Source organism: Manis javanica, chromosome 12 (genome assembly GCF_040802235.1).
Source record: "Manis javanica isolate MJ-LG chromosome 12, MJ_LKY, whole genome shotgun sequence".
Classification (NCBI taxonomy): domain Eukaryota; kingdom Metazoa; phylum Chordata; class Mammalia; order Pholidota; family Manidae; genus Manis; species Manis javanica.
Window position 1 is genome coordinate 20,893,844 of NC_133167.1, and position 12,744 is coordinate 20,906,587.

A 12,744-nucleotide genomic window follows, 5' to 3' on the forward strand; every position below is an offset into this window, starting at 1 on the left:
CAGTCATCTTATCACCATTCTGTAAACTCCTTTTAGATCAGATAGCAATTAATTGAGGAACCTTTAATACAGGTATATGCATTTGTGCTAGTAAGTTTTGTTCTTTTTCTTATTTTGCTCCAAATTAGTATTCTTATTTCAAAAGCAAAGTACTTCTACCCAGTAACTAAGAAATAAGCTTCTCTGCAATAACCATAAGTTATCAGGTGCATATTATGTGGCAGGAATTGTACTCACTAATTTACATAAAATGTCTCTTTTTATGCATATAATAACCTTATGAGAGAGGTAGACTCAAGCTCGGTTATTTTCTTGAAATGTCTGTACATGCTGGATTATAAGGGAATGCGCTTAGAAAACAGTGCTGCTCTAAAAGGAGCCCTATTTGAAGCTTTGTTCAGCCTCTGTAAGTCAGTTTTATTTGTGTGCAAATCTACCTTAATAGTCAATCAGCTACGCATGTTAATTTTTTTCATGTTAATAAGCACAACTAATTATTGATGCTGATAAGCAATGTGATACTAAAAGGTCCAGATGCCATTTTTATGTCTGTAGCAGTATCTGAAATACCAAACAAAACCTAAATGTTTAAAGACTTGAAATCATTATTTCTATTTGTTATTAAATTACTTAAATTTCATCTATTGGGATCAAAATTCATTTTATAGAAGCCTATCTCCCTAAGAACTCAACAACTAAAGAGTAAAAATCTGAAAGCTTTAGGTTTTCAGTGATAAAAGTGATTTGTTGAATTATATGGTGATAATTATACTTATAAATCCTACTATGAGATCAGTCAGCCATGTGCTGCCCTTTAAAAGAAACCAAAACTGCTGACAGATGTCTGCGAGCTATCAGGCAATAAGATTTTTATCAAATTATGCCCTTTTGTTTTTGGCTCTGAAACTGGTTACAGATTCACCCTTAAGAAATATGCAGGTAATATTAAGCCAATCGTTGGCCTTATCATGTACTGCAGTTCTTGAGAGCATTATGGGATGAAAAAGAAATGCTTACATTTTTGCTGTTAGGTAAGGCAAAAGAATTGAGTCTAAACATTAATCTGTTATGGGTTAGCCCAGCTCTCCAAATCCTGTTAACAGCAAACTAGTGAAGGTCAGCAATTACGGAGACACTGTGTTGGGATGAGTGGTTGTTATCATTACCAGTAAAACTCGTAAGGGTCTCAACTACCAGTACATTTATGTGACATACATAAGCCTTGGTGGCTTTTAATATCAGGTGATTATGACAAAATTTTATTTAAATGATATACCAAGAATCACATGTATTATCATCATATATAAAAGAAACAGAGAAAGAAAGCTGTTTACCATGTATGAAAGTTGAGAGCAAAATATCAAAATACTATCCTGTTTATTTTATGTGATGAGTGGCTGGCCGTCTCATGCTAATATGTCCATTTTTCATTACTGGCCCATGGTGAAATAAGTAAAGAAATCACAAGTAAGCTTCAAGGATTTGTACTATAAATAAATATATAGTAAACAGCACACTTGGAATAGGAATGTACCTAAGCTATCTTGGGATACTGTAGCAGCTTTTATGTCAAAACCCTGAAATGTTTAAAGAAACGCACTTATTAAGTGGCTTAAGATTGTTTATAATCGCAGAGCAGGTCTTCTATCCATGGAAGGTCATTGAAACGTTTAGGTTTCATAAAAGCATTTAGGAAACAAGAAGGCTCTGTTTCTGAGAGTAAAAAAAAAATTAAGCTTTGAAAGCTGACTAAGCTCTGACTGTATGGATGAAGGGAACAGCCAGGATATCTTTCTGAGCTAAAATGAGGGAAGTGAAGGGCAAACCTATCGCCTCCACCCTTTTCTCTGCCTCTGTTTCAGCAGTGGGTTGCTGTGTAACAGGGTTCAAGTCAATGAGGTATAGACAGAAGTCTGTTAGGGTTTTTCTGGAAGAGATTTTGCTTTCTTTATTGAAGGGAAATAACCGACTCATCGCTCCCTTTCGCCCTCCTCTCCTTCCAACTTGAACAAGTCTAGAGCTATAGCAGCCACCCTTCAGCCAAGAGAGAAAGGCCAAGAGACTAGCAGAGGTGCCTGCCCTGACATCACGCAGCCTCTACACCAACACCTGTAACTATTTGCCCAGTATTCTTATTACAGAACAAAAATAACTTCAATTTGTTTATACTTCTTTCACCAGGTACTCTACTATTTGTCCCTGAGTGAATTTCTTTCTGATAATAGGGTAATCTCAAGAAGAAAATTTCTGCAACATATAGACAGAAATGGATCTGCTTATGGTTAAGCCTGAGCTTAGATAACCATAATTGAACAACATGTAGTAGATGTTAGATTTTCAAACAGAGAAACAGGCAGCAATTCAAACAGTGATGGACCATATAGAAACATAAGGGAATGTTTTTAAAAAAGGAAGAACAGTGAAACTGCAGATCACCACGAAGTTGCTAACTCAGGAACATACCCAAACATTAGAGTAATTTATTTCTTCAACTAGTATTTGAATATTTACTATCTGCTAGATAATTCATTGCTATGATTCCTTGTGGATTCCTGATAATTTGGGGATAGGAAATATATAACCAACAGTCACAGTAATAAAACTTTAATTTTTAAAGTGTATATTGTATTCATTTATTCAAAATTTTTGTATGGAAGTTTAGAAAGGCTCTGAGCAATGGATCTGACAGGTATATACAATATAACATGTTTCTGGCACCTTGTAAGGAGATCAGTTACTTAAAGCAGCTAAAATGGGAAGCAAGTATGAAAATCACAGAACCTACTGGAGCACTTGATACAGTCTTGGTCCCAATACATCAAATTCATATTTATATGTCTTGTAAATTTGTATCCTTACAGCTTACACAATTATGCAGCAGCTGTGAAAAGACTGAAAGTAAAAAACACTGGTTTTTGGAATAAACTAACCTTTGTCTTTTTCATCCTTATGAAATACATATAGCTAATGCACATGTCTGTTATGTTGTATAGCACATACACTGAACAGAAGAAAGAATTACAAGAAAGTCTTCCTATATTTTAGTCTTGGTTGTATAATGTAACATATCAGTCTATCTTTTAATTACTAACATCTATTTTAGATTGCACTTTCTGTAAAGTCTTAGACCATATTTGTGAATATCAGTGTATTACCCAACGCATCTGTATATTTACTTTTAAAATGAAGAAACTGATTATCTATAGTCTCAAAAACACAAGAATAATAAAATGAGTAAGTTCCTGATAACTACAGAGCTCATTATCTAGTGTAAAATATATCTTCAGTTTTATTTTTCCTCCTTCTTTTACCATACTTTTTTTCACTTTCTGCAAAAGGTATAAAGGAGAAAGAGAAAGTGATAAACTGTCAGTTCATTTTACTCCATGATCAATCTAGTGGAAAATATATAGAAGGTTAAAGACCATGAAACTTTTTAGATAACATAGGGCTTTAAATCATTGTTGCATTTCCTGTTCCCAATGACTTTGTGTGTGCATGGGGAGCACATGCATGTTGGTGGCTGGTGGCATTTAATAGCCAGCAGTTGTGTTTTTAGGGGCCACCTAAAAATGTACTTCAAGTCAATGTGAGGCAAGAAAATGGCAGGTGGAGAAGCTTTCAATCATAATCTTGACTAGATCAGAATCATCTTTAGGCATTTCCTATTGTTTATATATATATATATATATATATATATATATATATATATATATATATTTGGTAACATTAATCTACAATTACATGAGGAACATTATGCTTACTAGACTTCCCCCATCACCAAGTCCCCCCCACAAACCCCATTACAGTCACTGTCCATCAGCATAGTAAGATGCTATAGAATCACTACTGTCTTCTCTGTGTTGTACAGCCCTCCCTGTGCCCATCCCCCAACATTATGTCAGCTAATAGTAATGCCCCCCCCACCTTTTTTTCCCCTTATCCCTCCCTTCCCACCCATTCTCCCCAGTCCATTTCCTTTTGGTAACTTTTAGTCCATTCTTGGGTTCTGTGTGTCTGCTGCTGTTTGGTCCCTTCAGTTTTTTTCTTTGTTCTTATACTATAGAGATGAGGGAAATCATTTGGTACTTGTCTTTTTCCACCTGGCCTTTTTCACTGAGCATAATACCCTCTAGCTTCATCCATGTTGTTGCAAATGGTAGGATTTGTTTTCTTCTTATGGCTGAATAATATTCCATTGTGTATATGTACCACCTCTTCTTTACCCATTCCTCTACTGATGGACGCTTAGGTTGCTTCCATTTCTTGGCTATTGTAAATAGTGCTGTGATAAACATAGGGGTGCATATGTCTTTTACAAACTGGGCTGCTGCATTCTTAGCATAAATTCCTAGTAGTGGAATTCCTGGGTCAAATGGTATTTCTACTTTGAGTTTTTTGAGGAACCACCATACTGCTTTCCACAATGGTTGAACTAATTTATATTCCAACCAGCAGTGTAGGAGGGTTCCCCTTTCTCCACAACCTTAAAACATTTGTTGTTGTTTGTCTTGTGGATGGTGGCGATCCTTACTGGTGTGAGGTGGTATCTCATTGTGGTTTTAATTTGCATTTCTCTGATGATTAGCGATGTGGGGCATCTTTTCATGTGTCTGTTGGCCATCTGAATTTCTTCTTTGGAGAAGTGTCTGTTCGGCTCCTCTGCTCATTTTTTAATTAGCTTATTTGTTTTTTGTTTATTGAGGTGTGTGAGCTCTGTATATAATTGGATGTCAACCCCTTATCTGATATGTCATTTATGAATACATTCTCCCATACTGTAGGATACCTTTTTGTTCTATTGATGGTGTCCTTTGCTGTACAGAAGCTTTTCAGCTTGATGTAGTCCCACTTGTTCATTTTTTGCTTTTGTTTCCTTTGCCCAGGGAGAAATGTTCATGAAGAAGTCACTCATGTTTATGTAGAAGAGATTTTTGCCTATGTTTTTTTCTAAGAGTTTTATGGTTTCATGACTTACATTCAGGTCTTTGATCCATTTCAAATTTACTTTTGTGTATGGTGTTAGACAATGATTCAGTTTCATTCTCTTACATGTAGCTGTCCAGTTTTGCCAACACCAGCTGTTGAAGAGGCTGTCATTTCACCATTGTATATCCAAGGCTCCTTTATCGTATATTAATTGACCATACATGTTTGGGTTAATATCTGGACTCTCTATTCTGTTTCACTGGTCTGCGGCTCTGTTCTTGTGCCAGCACCAAATTGTCTTGGTTACTGTGGCTTTGTAGTAGAGCTTGAAGTTGGGAAGCGAGATCCCCCCTGCTTTATTCTTCCTTCTCAGTATTCCTTTGTTTATTCAGGGTCTTTTGTGGTTCCATATGAATTTTAAAACTATTTGTTCCAGTTCATTGAAGATTGCTGTTGGTATTTTGATAGAGATTGCATTGAATCTGCAGATTGCTTTAGACAGCATGGCCATTTTGACAATATTAATTCTTCCTAGCCAAGAGCATGGGATGAGTTTCTATTTGTTAGGGACCTCTTTAATTTATCTTAAGAGTGTCTTGTAGTTTTCAGGGTATACCTGTCTTTCACTTCTTGGTTAGGTGTATTCCTTGGTATTTTATTATTTTTGATGCAGTTGTGAATGGAATTGTTTTCCTGATTTCTCTTTCTGCTATCATTAGTGTATAGGAAAGCAACAGATTTCTGTGTATTAATTTTGTATCCTGCAACTTTGTTGAATTACGATATTAGTTCTGGTAGTTTTGGAGTGGAGTCTTCAGGGTTTTTTATGTACAATATCATGTTATCTGCAAACAGGGACAGTTTAACTTCTTCCTTGCCAATCTGGATGCCTTGTATTTCTTTGTTTTGTCTGATTGCCATGGCTAAGACCTCCAGTACTATGTTGAATAACAGTGGGGAGAGTGGACATCCCTGTCTTGTTCCTGATCTTAGAGGAAAAGCTTTCAGTTTCTCGCTGTTAAGTACGATGTTGGCTATGGGTTTGTCATATATGGCCTTTATTATGTTGAGGTACTTGCCCTCTATACCCATTTTGTTGAGAGTTTTTATCATGAATGGATGTTGAATTTTGTTGATTGTTTTTTCAGTGTCTATGGAGATGATCATGGGATTTTTGTCCTTCTTATTGTTGATGTGGTGGGTGTTGATGGATTTTCGAATGTTGTACCATCCTTGCACTCCTGAGATGAATCCCACTTGATCATGGTATATGATCCTCTTGATCTATTTTTGAATTCGGTTTGCTAATATTTTATTGAGTATTTTTACATCTATGTTCATCAGGTATACTTGTCCATAATTTTCTTTTTTGGTGTGGATATTTGCCTCGATTGAAATATACAATCTTACATCTTATGTAAGTGACTAGCAGAGAATTATACGACTTTTTGTTTATAAAATTCAGTCCTCAATGTATAAAGAAGGAAGTAAAAGTAGAGGAAGAAAAAATGAAAAAAATATGAATTTAATGCTTTTTGAAAAGCCACATTCTAGCAATTCTTGGGCCTTTGTACAGAAGGTCCATGAATGGAGCAGCTTTCCATGCTCCTCCATTATGTTTCTTCACTGTGCCCCCATGTCAGTATTGTTAGCCACCTGAGTGAGTAAATGAAAAAAAAGGCTGCCTACAAAAGAGGAAGTTATGTTAAAACCTTCCTTGGGATCATCTTGATAGAGAAAAGGACATTATATTTTCTGTCATATCAAATCAGAGGCCATTATTTTGTACCATTCCCTTTAGCTGAGAATTATGACCTCCCTTCTCTTTGCTCATTATACCATCATCAGTAGACATGCTTCTATTAGCTTAGTACGATGGAGAGAGATGTGTTATCAGTATACACATTTAAAACACAGATTCACATTTCTCATTTTAGATATTCCTTTGCTACACCTGCTCACTTTTATTACTTTTCCTCTTCCCAGGATGTTCTCTATGAACCTACATTCTGACTATTGCTAATTTAATGCCTTTCAAAACAATATTTATATCATTGGTAAAATTATTTCAAAGTTTCATTGGAAAACATAACAATGCTAAGTAAGTAAAAAGAGCAGAAGTTGTCATTAATTTGGATAATACAGAATACTTTACCTTTAATAAAATCAGTAACTAAACCAATCAGGGATGACCTCAACTGAGAGAGAATACAAATTCCTAAATGAAATCCATTCAAGGCCAAAACTGGCCCCAGACAGGTTTGGCTTGAATTTAGACTAGGCAAAGGTCAAAGGTCATTTTACACTACTACAATGTTAGAACTTTCCCATGCAGCCTGAGTTATTAATGATTCCAGAAATTCTTTATATATATATATATATATATATATATATATATATATAAACATCTAACTCAGGAACCATAATCAGAGCCCAAACTGCAGGGACCTTCACAGTTTGTACCTTATTATAGTATAAGTAGTTGGTTAGCCCAGCTCTGAGTATACAGGCATTCTTTTCCATAAGATTGTGATTATTCTATGTTACTGTGGTGCATGCTGGTTTCTGATGCTACCTTATCCTTATTGCATTAACTTGTCACTTAGAAAAAGGATGAATGCTGACTTCTTACAAAAAGTTTTTGGTAATTAAATTGGAAGGACATTATAATCTATTTACAGCTTATTGAAACATATCTTAGGAATACATGAACCCTGAATGCTATTCCAGGGATTATAACAGAACTATATACTAATTTTGAGTTGCAGATAGTTTTTATAGGTGACTGTCCTTTCACAATGAGATATTGTAGCCATTACTTAACTCACTGCAAACCATTAGGGCATCATATGAGAAAAGAGTATTAGAACAAAAGGCTCCTAATGTGCTTTGGACAAATATCCTAAATACTATGAAATATGTAGAAATATCAAGCCTGCTTCATTCTTCCCTCAATATGTACATAAAACATACAAACTTGAGAAGAGACTGCTGGGTAAATTCCTAATGTCCCTGTGAATCACTCTCCAACTGTAGGCAATGCAGGTACTACAGTCTCTGGTGCTTGTATACTCAATGTCCTCATTTTTAGTAAAACTGACATTAGTTCATCATGAAATAGGGGTTAAGGTTGCAGAATGTTATCTGTATAGTTTTATAGTCCCCCATACTATTTGTCTATGGAAATTTACATAAGATTGACAGTCTCTGCCTGAATAATTGCTAACCTGCAATAGCCTAGGAGTATCTGAACTATTCTAATACGAATTCTGTACTTTCCTGAAAAATACTAACAAATACGAGCTGTTAAATTCTAGGCACATGAAACCATTTTTTTTTTCAGTCATAATGTTCCTTATGATTTCAAATTAACTTGAAATTGAAATATACTAGTTTTATATGGTTGACAAATAACAGCTGGCTTATTAATGCTGATAAACACAAAATCACGAGTACAGGTAAATGTTCTGTGATAGTTCTTGTCCATGAAAAGTTTTCTACAGTCAGTTATAATATATCTATTCTGTTGAGGGACACTGTCTAGCAGATGTATTTTATTTTACCTCTATGTTATCTAGTGCCATGTCTGCTTGTTCCATAATAAACAACCCAGGTTCAAAGGAACAGAAAGAAGTAAAGACAAGAAAGGCCATTTCATGGAGGAAGGTGTTTTGACTTCATGGAGTAGTTCTCTGTGGAGGAGGAATTGCTCCTTTGGGAAGAGAGGTGGCAACAGACAGATGGTCTTTGCTAAGTGGTATTGACAGGTCTAGAGGTAATGAGTTGCTTCAATAAAAGAGGCAGTTTATCCACTGGAGTTTCAGTAGTTATGAGCTTAATTATTCCTGACATATTGCCATTTCATACACTCTCAATATATAGCCAAATAAGAAAGATAATTATACAAACTGGTGGCACAAAACTTAATGGAAACAATGCAGGCTATAAAACATCACCAGAGAGTGGGTTCTTCTTGAGCACATATCTATCTGTTCTAATTTTGCAAATGGTGAAGACCATACACTATTACAGTATGTTCTTAGGGACTAGATGATTTTTTTTCCCTATGCATTTAACTTTTATTTTACTGTTCCGTGGGTAAGTAAATGATTGGAGCTTGGAAATATTTTCATTATTCATAATTCATAGCTGTAAAGTCTTGTTGCCTTGGACACATATTATTTTGTTTTCGTGGAAGATTAAGTCCATTTAATCGTAGTAGTAGGTCAATTTGAAAAAGAAATGTTCATAAATCAAATGAAAAATGTATAAGCATTCCACTGCATAACAGACACAGCTGTGCTTTTATTTGCATATTACATATAATAAACAGCACTTCTAAAAGAAAGACTTTAGAAGAATACATTTCCAGGAAATGTTTCTTTTAATAAAAATCATCAGAATATTTGCCTAAGAATTTTTAACTTCAGATATTAGGCATTAGGAATTAGAAATACTAACTTTAATATTTAAGAAAAATCTGTGTGTCCTATGAAACAAACTTAGTTCTATGTGCACATGTGACATATCTTTAAAACTATTTATTAGCAACACATTTTTATACATGGCTTATCTGAATCAGTCTCAGTACTTTATAGGCATTCTAAAGCAATGTGGACTTCAAGATCACTTTGAAATTCATTTTTGGACTCAATTCCATTCACTCAAGAAATTTCTTGATGTTATTTTATTAGCAGGTTTAGCTTTGGGATAAAACACACTCATCCAGATGTTCCTTTAGCACTAGAGTGCTGAACCAGGGCCATATTATTTTTGTTCAACCACCTGTGTATTAGCATCTGTTTTCAATTTTATATATGCAGTTTTCTACATTGATTACCCTCACTTTCATTACATTACAAAGTAAACAATATAGCAACCACAAAACTCCTACATTCCAATTTTCTAGATTAGTTCGTTATAAAAATATACCACAGTGTTTACAGAAATCAAACACCTTCTATCTAAAAAAGATTCAAACAAGAACTTTTTATTCCAATATCCTAATTAGATCTAATTATATTAGATTGAATAGCAGTTTTTTAAAAAGATTTTTGTGTGTAATAAAAATTATACATGACCATTATCAGAAATTTAGAAAAGATAGCCATCTATGTTTTCTGTTTCTTCTTCTCTATGTGTTCACATGCAAGTATACATACTTAATACTTAAATATATATACTTCAGTATGTATATATACACAACACATATCTATATACTGCTTTTTTCACTTGAAATTTATCTTGAACATTTCTCTATAATTAAGAAATTACTATTAAGACATGACATTTCTGCTTATAGGAAGAAGCTCATGGTTTTTATTAATTATTGTGGAACTTCATTATATTGTTAATTTGACACTAGAAGAAGTATTAACAATACTCAATAGACCATAATACTAATATTTAGTAATACTATAAATACTTGAACACAAACTGGAAAGCAAATATAATTACTTTCATAAGCAGTTTATTTTTGACAAAAGACTTCCTTTGTCATAATTCTTACTGTGTTCCCCATGATCTGGCTTTATGAGGTACAAAAACATCCATTTTTCTTTAAGGCAGGCTAAGTGAGGCACTCCAAAGTTGAAGAATCAGTGTCTTTATGTTTTAGCTCTCACAACAGTGATTATAAATTTTATAATATAATTACTATATGTAAACTCTATATTTATACAAAAATGTCTCAGGCCACAAATAGTTTTAGAATTATTTCTTCTTTCACCACACCTATGTCAAGATAAATTAACCTCAAAGTAATCTCATAAACATTTGTTGAGCACCCACAATATGCCAGACATAATGTCAGAAGATGTGGAACACAGGGTGAATAAGTATCTCCTTTTTCAGGAATTCAGTTCTACAAGGGAGATGACATGTGAAATACCAATTAATGCTAATGCAACTTGATAAGCAATAGGGATCTGTAAAAAATGCAATAAGAACACAGACAAGAAAATACTACGATCTCCCTGAGGGACAGAGGGGAGGAACAGAAGTAAGGGAGTGATATAAAAAAAAGTGCTATGTGAGTAGAACATTAAGGAATGAATAACGGTTTTCCAGGCAAGAAAAAAGGTAGGAATCCACACAGATGTAGAATCCTAAGTGCTTGTAATGCTAAAGGAATGGCTGGTATAACAGTAGTTGCCATCACCGATTTTAAGGAAGGGAACTGTCATGATCAGGTCAGTCTTTTTAAAGACAGTTCTAGGGGGACAGATTTTGCAGCTCTTTTCTCAAGCAAAATTGCAATTGGTGATAGTCCATGCATTGAGAAAAATAAGTTAAAGAAAATTCAGGGGTTTTGAGCTTGGGTAATGGTGTGAATGATGTGAATGGTGCCCCTTTTCATAGGAAAAAGGATATACATATCTAAACAGGACAATAACTTCGTATCTCATTGTAAGAAAGATTGTTCCAGTTTTACATAAATATAATAAGCTCACATATTTGGACTTGCTATTAGCAAAGTGTCATTTCAAACATTAACCTTGAAATTAGACCTCAATGAATTTTTTAATAATTGTTCTGTAATTATGAACATTCCTGGAGCTAGGGCTTAGACCTAATTATAAACAAATAAGAGATATTCCATAAATATAAAGTTACAAAACAATCTAGCATAAAATTTTAGCACCAGAGATCTGCTAATATTGTCTAGAAAAACCACTGTAACTACAAAGAAAAATACTTTTTTTTTTGGGTAAAGAGCTCTGTTTAAAACACACACATGCAGAAGCATGTGTACACACACACACACACACACACACACACACACACACACACACACACACACACACACTCTACTTGAATATCTCATGGGAGAATGAACAAGCCTAGGAAGCTTTAAAAAAATTGACCAAAACTGCATTTCTACTGTTATATCAGACACTTGAAGAAAAATTCAGGGGAAGATTGTCTTACCGAGCTCCCAAAGGAAAAGAAAGTACAATCATACACTCTATGGAATCAAAGGAAAAGGAAAAGAATCTCTTTGTTAGCGTACCTTTAAAAAATCCACAAAATTACAGGGTTATTTCACATTCTTTGTGCATAGAGCAGCCATTTGCTAAAATAAACTTTGAAAGACAATGTAGTAGCCTGCTTGGAAAACTACGACTACAGGGTAGAGGGAACCGATAAGAGGAGCCTATGAAGATCTGTTTGGAGGATTTTTTTCATTGTAAGTTTAAAAATTTTCCACAGACCTATCCTGTAATTTTCAAACTCTGTATTCATTTTTAGGGATACCTATTAATAGGCACTCTAGCACTAATAACACTTTATTTTATAAACTACTTCCTATCCTTTAGAGTATCTTAAAATTTACCCACTTAGATGGTGTGCATTTGGATCTATCACCAGATGGTTCTTTGGCAGGGAGTGGAGGTAAATGTTATATTAGAGTACACTGTCATAAAAAAATTTTAATAAACCTGTGCATAATTTGGAGACCTAATTATGGATAACCTAGAAACATAGGTTAAAAATATATTTCTTGGTGGAATACAAATGAAAATATTCTAATACCTCCTTGGCAAAGTATAATTTCATTTATAAACAATAATGATATTTTTTTATGGACTATTCCAAGGCAATTGCATGTAAAATGATGAATACATTACTACTTTCTGCTGTTTTCCCACCATCCCCCAGTCAATTTCTGTTGATTGCAATCCAACAATCCCCACACCCAAATACCACTGCCCCACATGACAGAAAATGTTCCCATCTTCACTTTTATATGAAAAGGTAACTTACCTTCTGAGAGATTCACCATTTTATCTAAGTTATTGAATTTCAACAAAA

The 12,744-nt window shown here is 34.3% G+C and overlaps 1 protein-coding gene and 1 long non-coding RNA gene across 5 annotated transcripts in view; one reads left to right on the forward strand and one right to left on the reverse strand.

Annotated features, from left to right (window-relative positions):
• The window catches only part of SPAG16 (sperm associated antigen 16), a 981,678-nt gene that overhangs the window by 216,105 nt on the left and 752,829 nt on the right, over positions 1-12,744 (reverse strand). The gene's annotated exons all lie outside the window — the stretch shown is intronic.
• LOC108397066 (uncharacterized) overlaps positions 1-12,744 on the forward strand; it is a 513,643-nt gene that overhangs the window by 3,325 nt on the left and 497,574 nt on the right. The window lies entirely within an intron of this gene.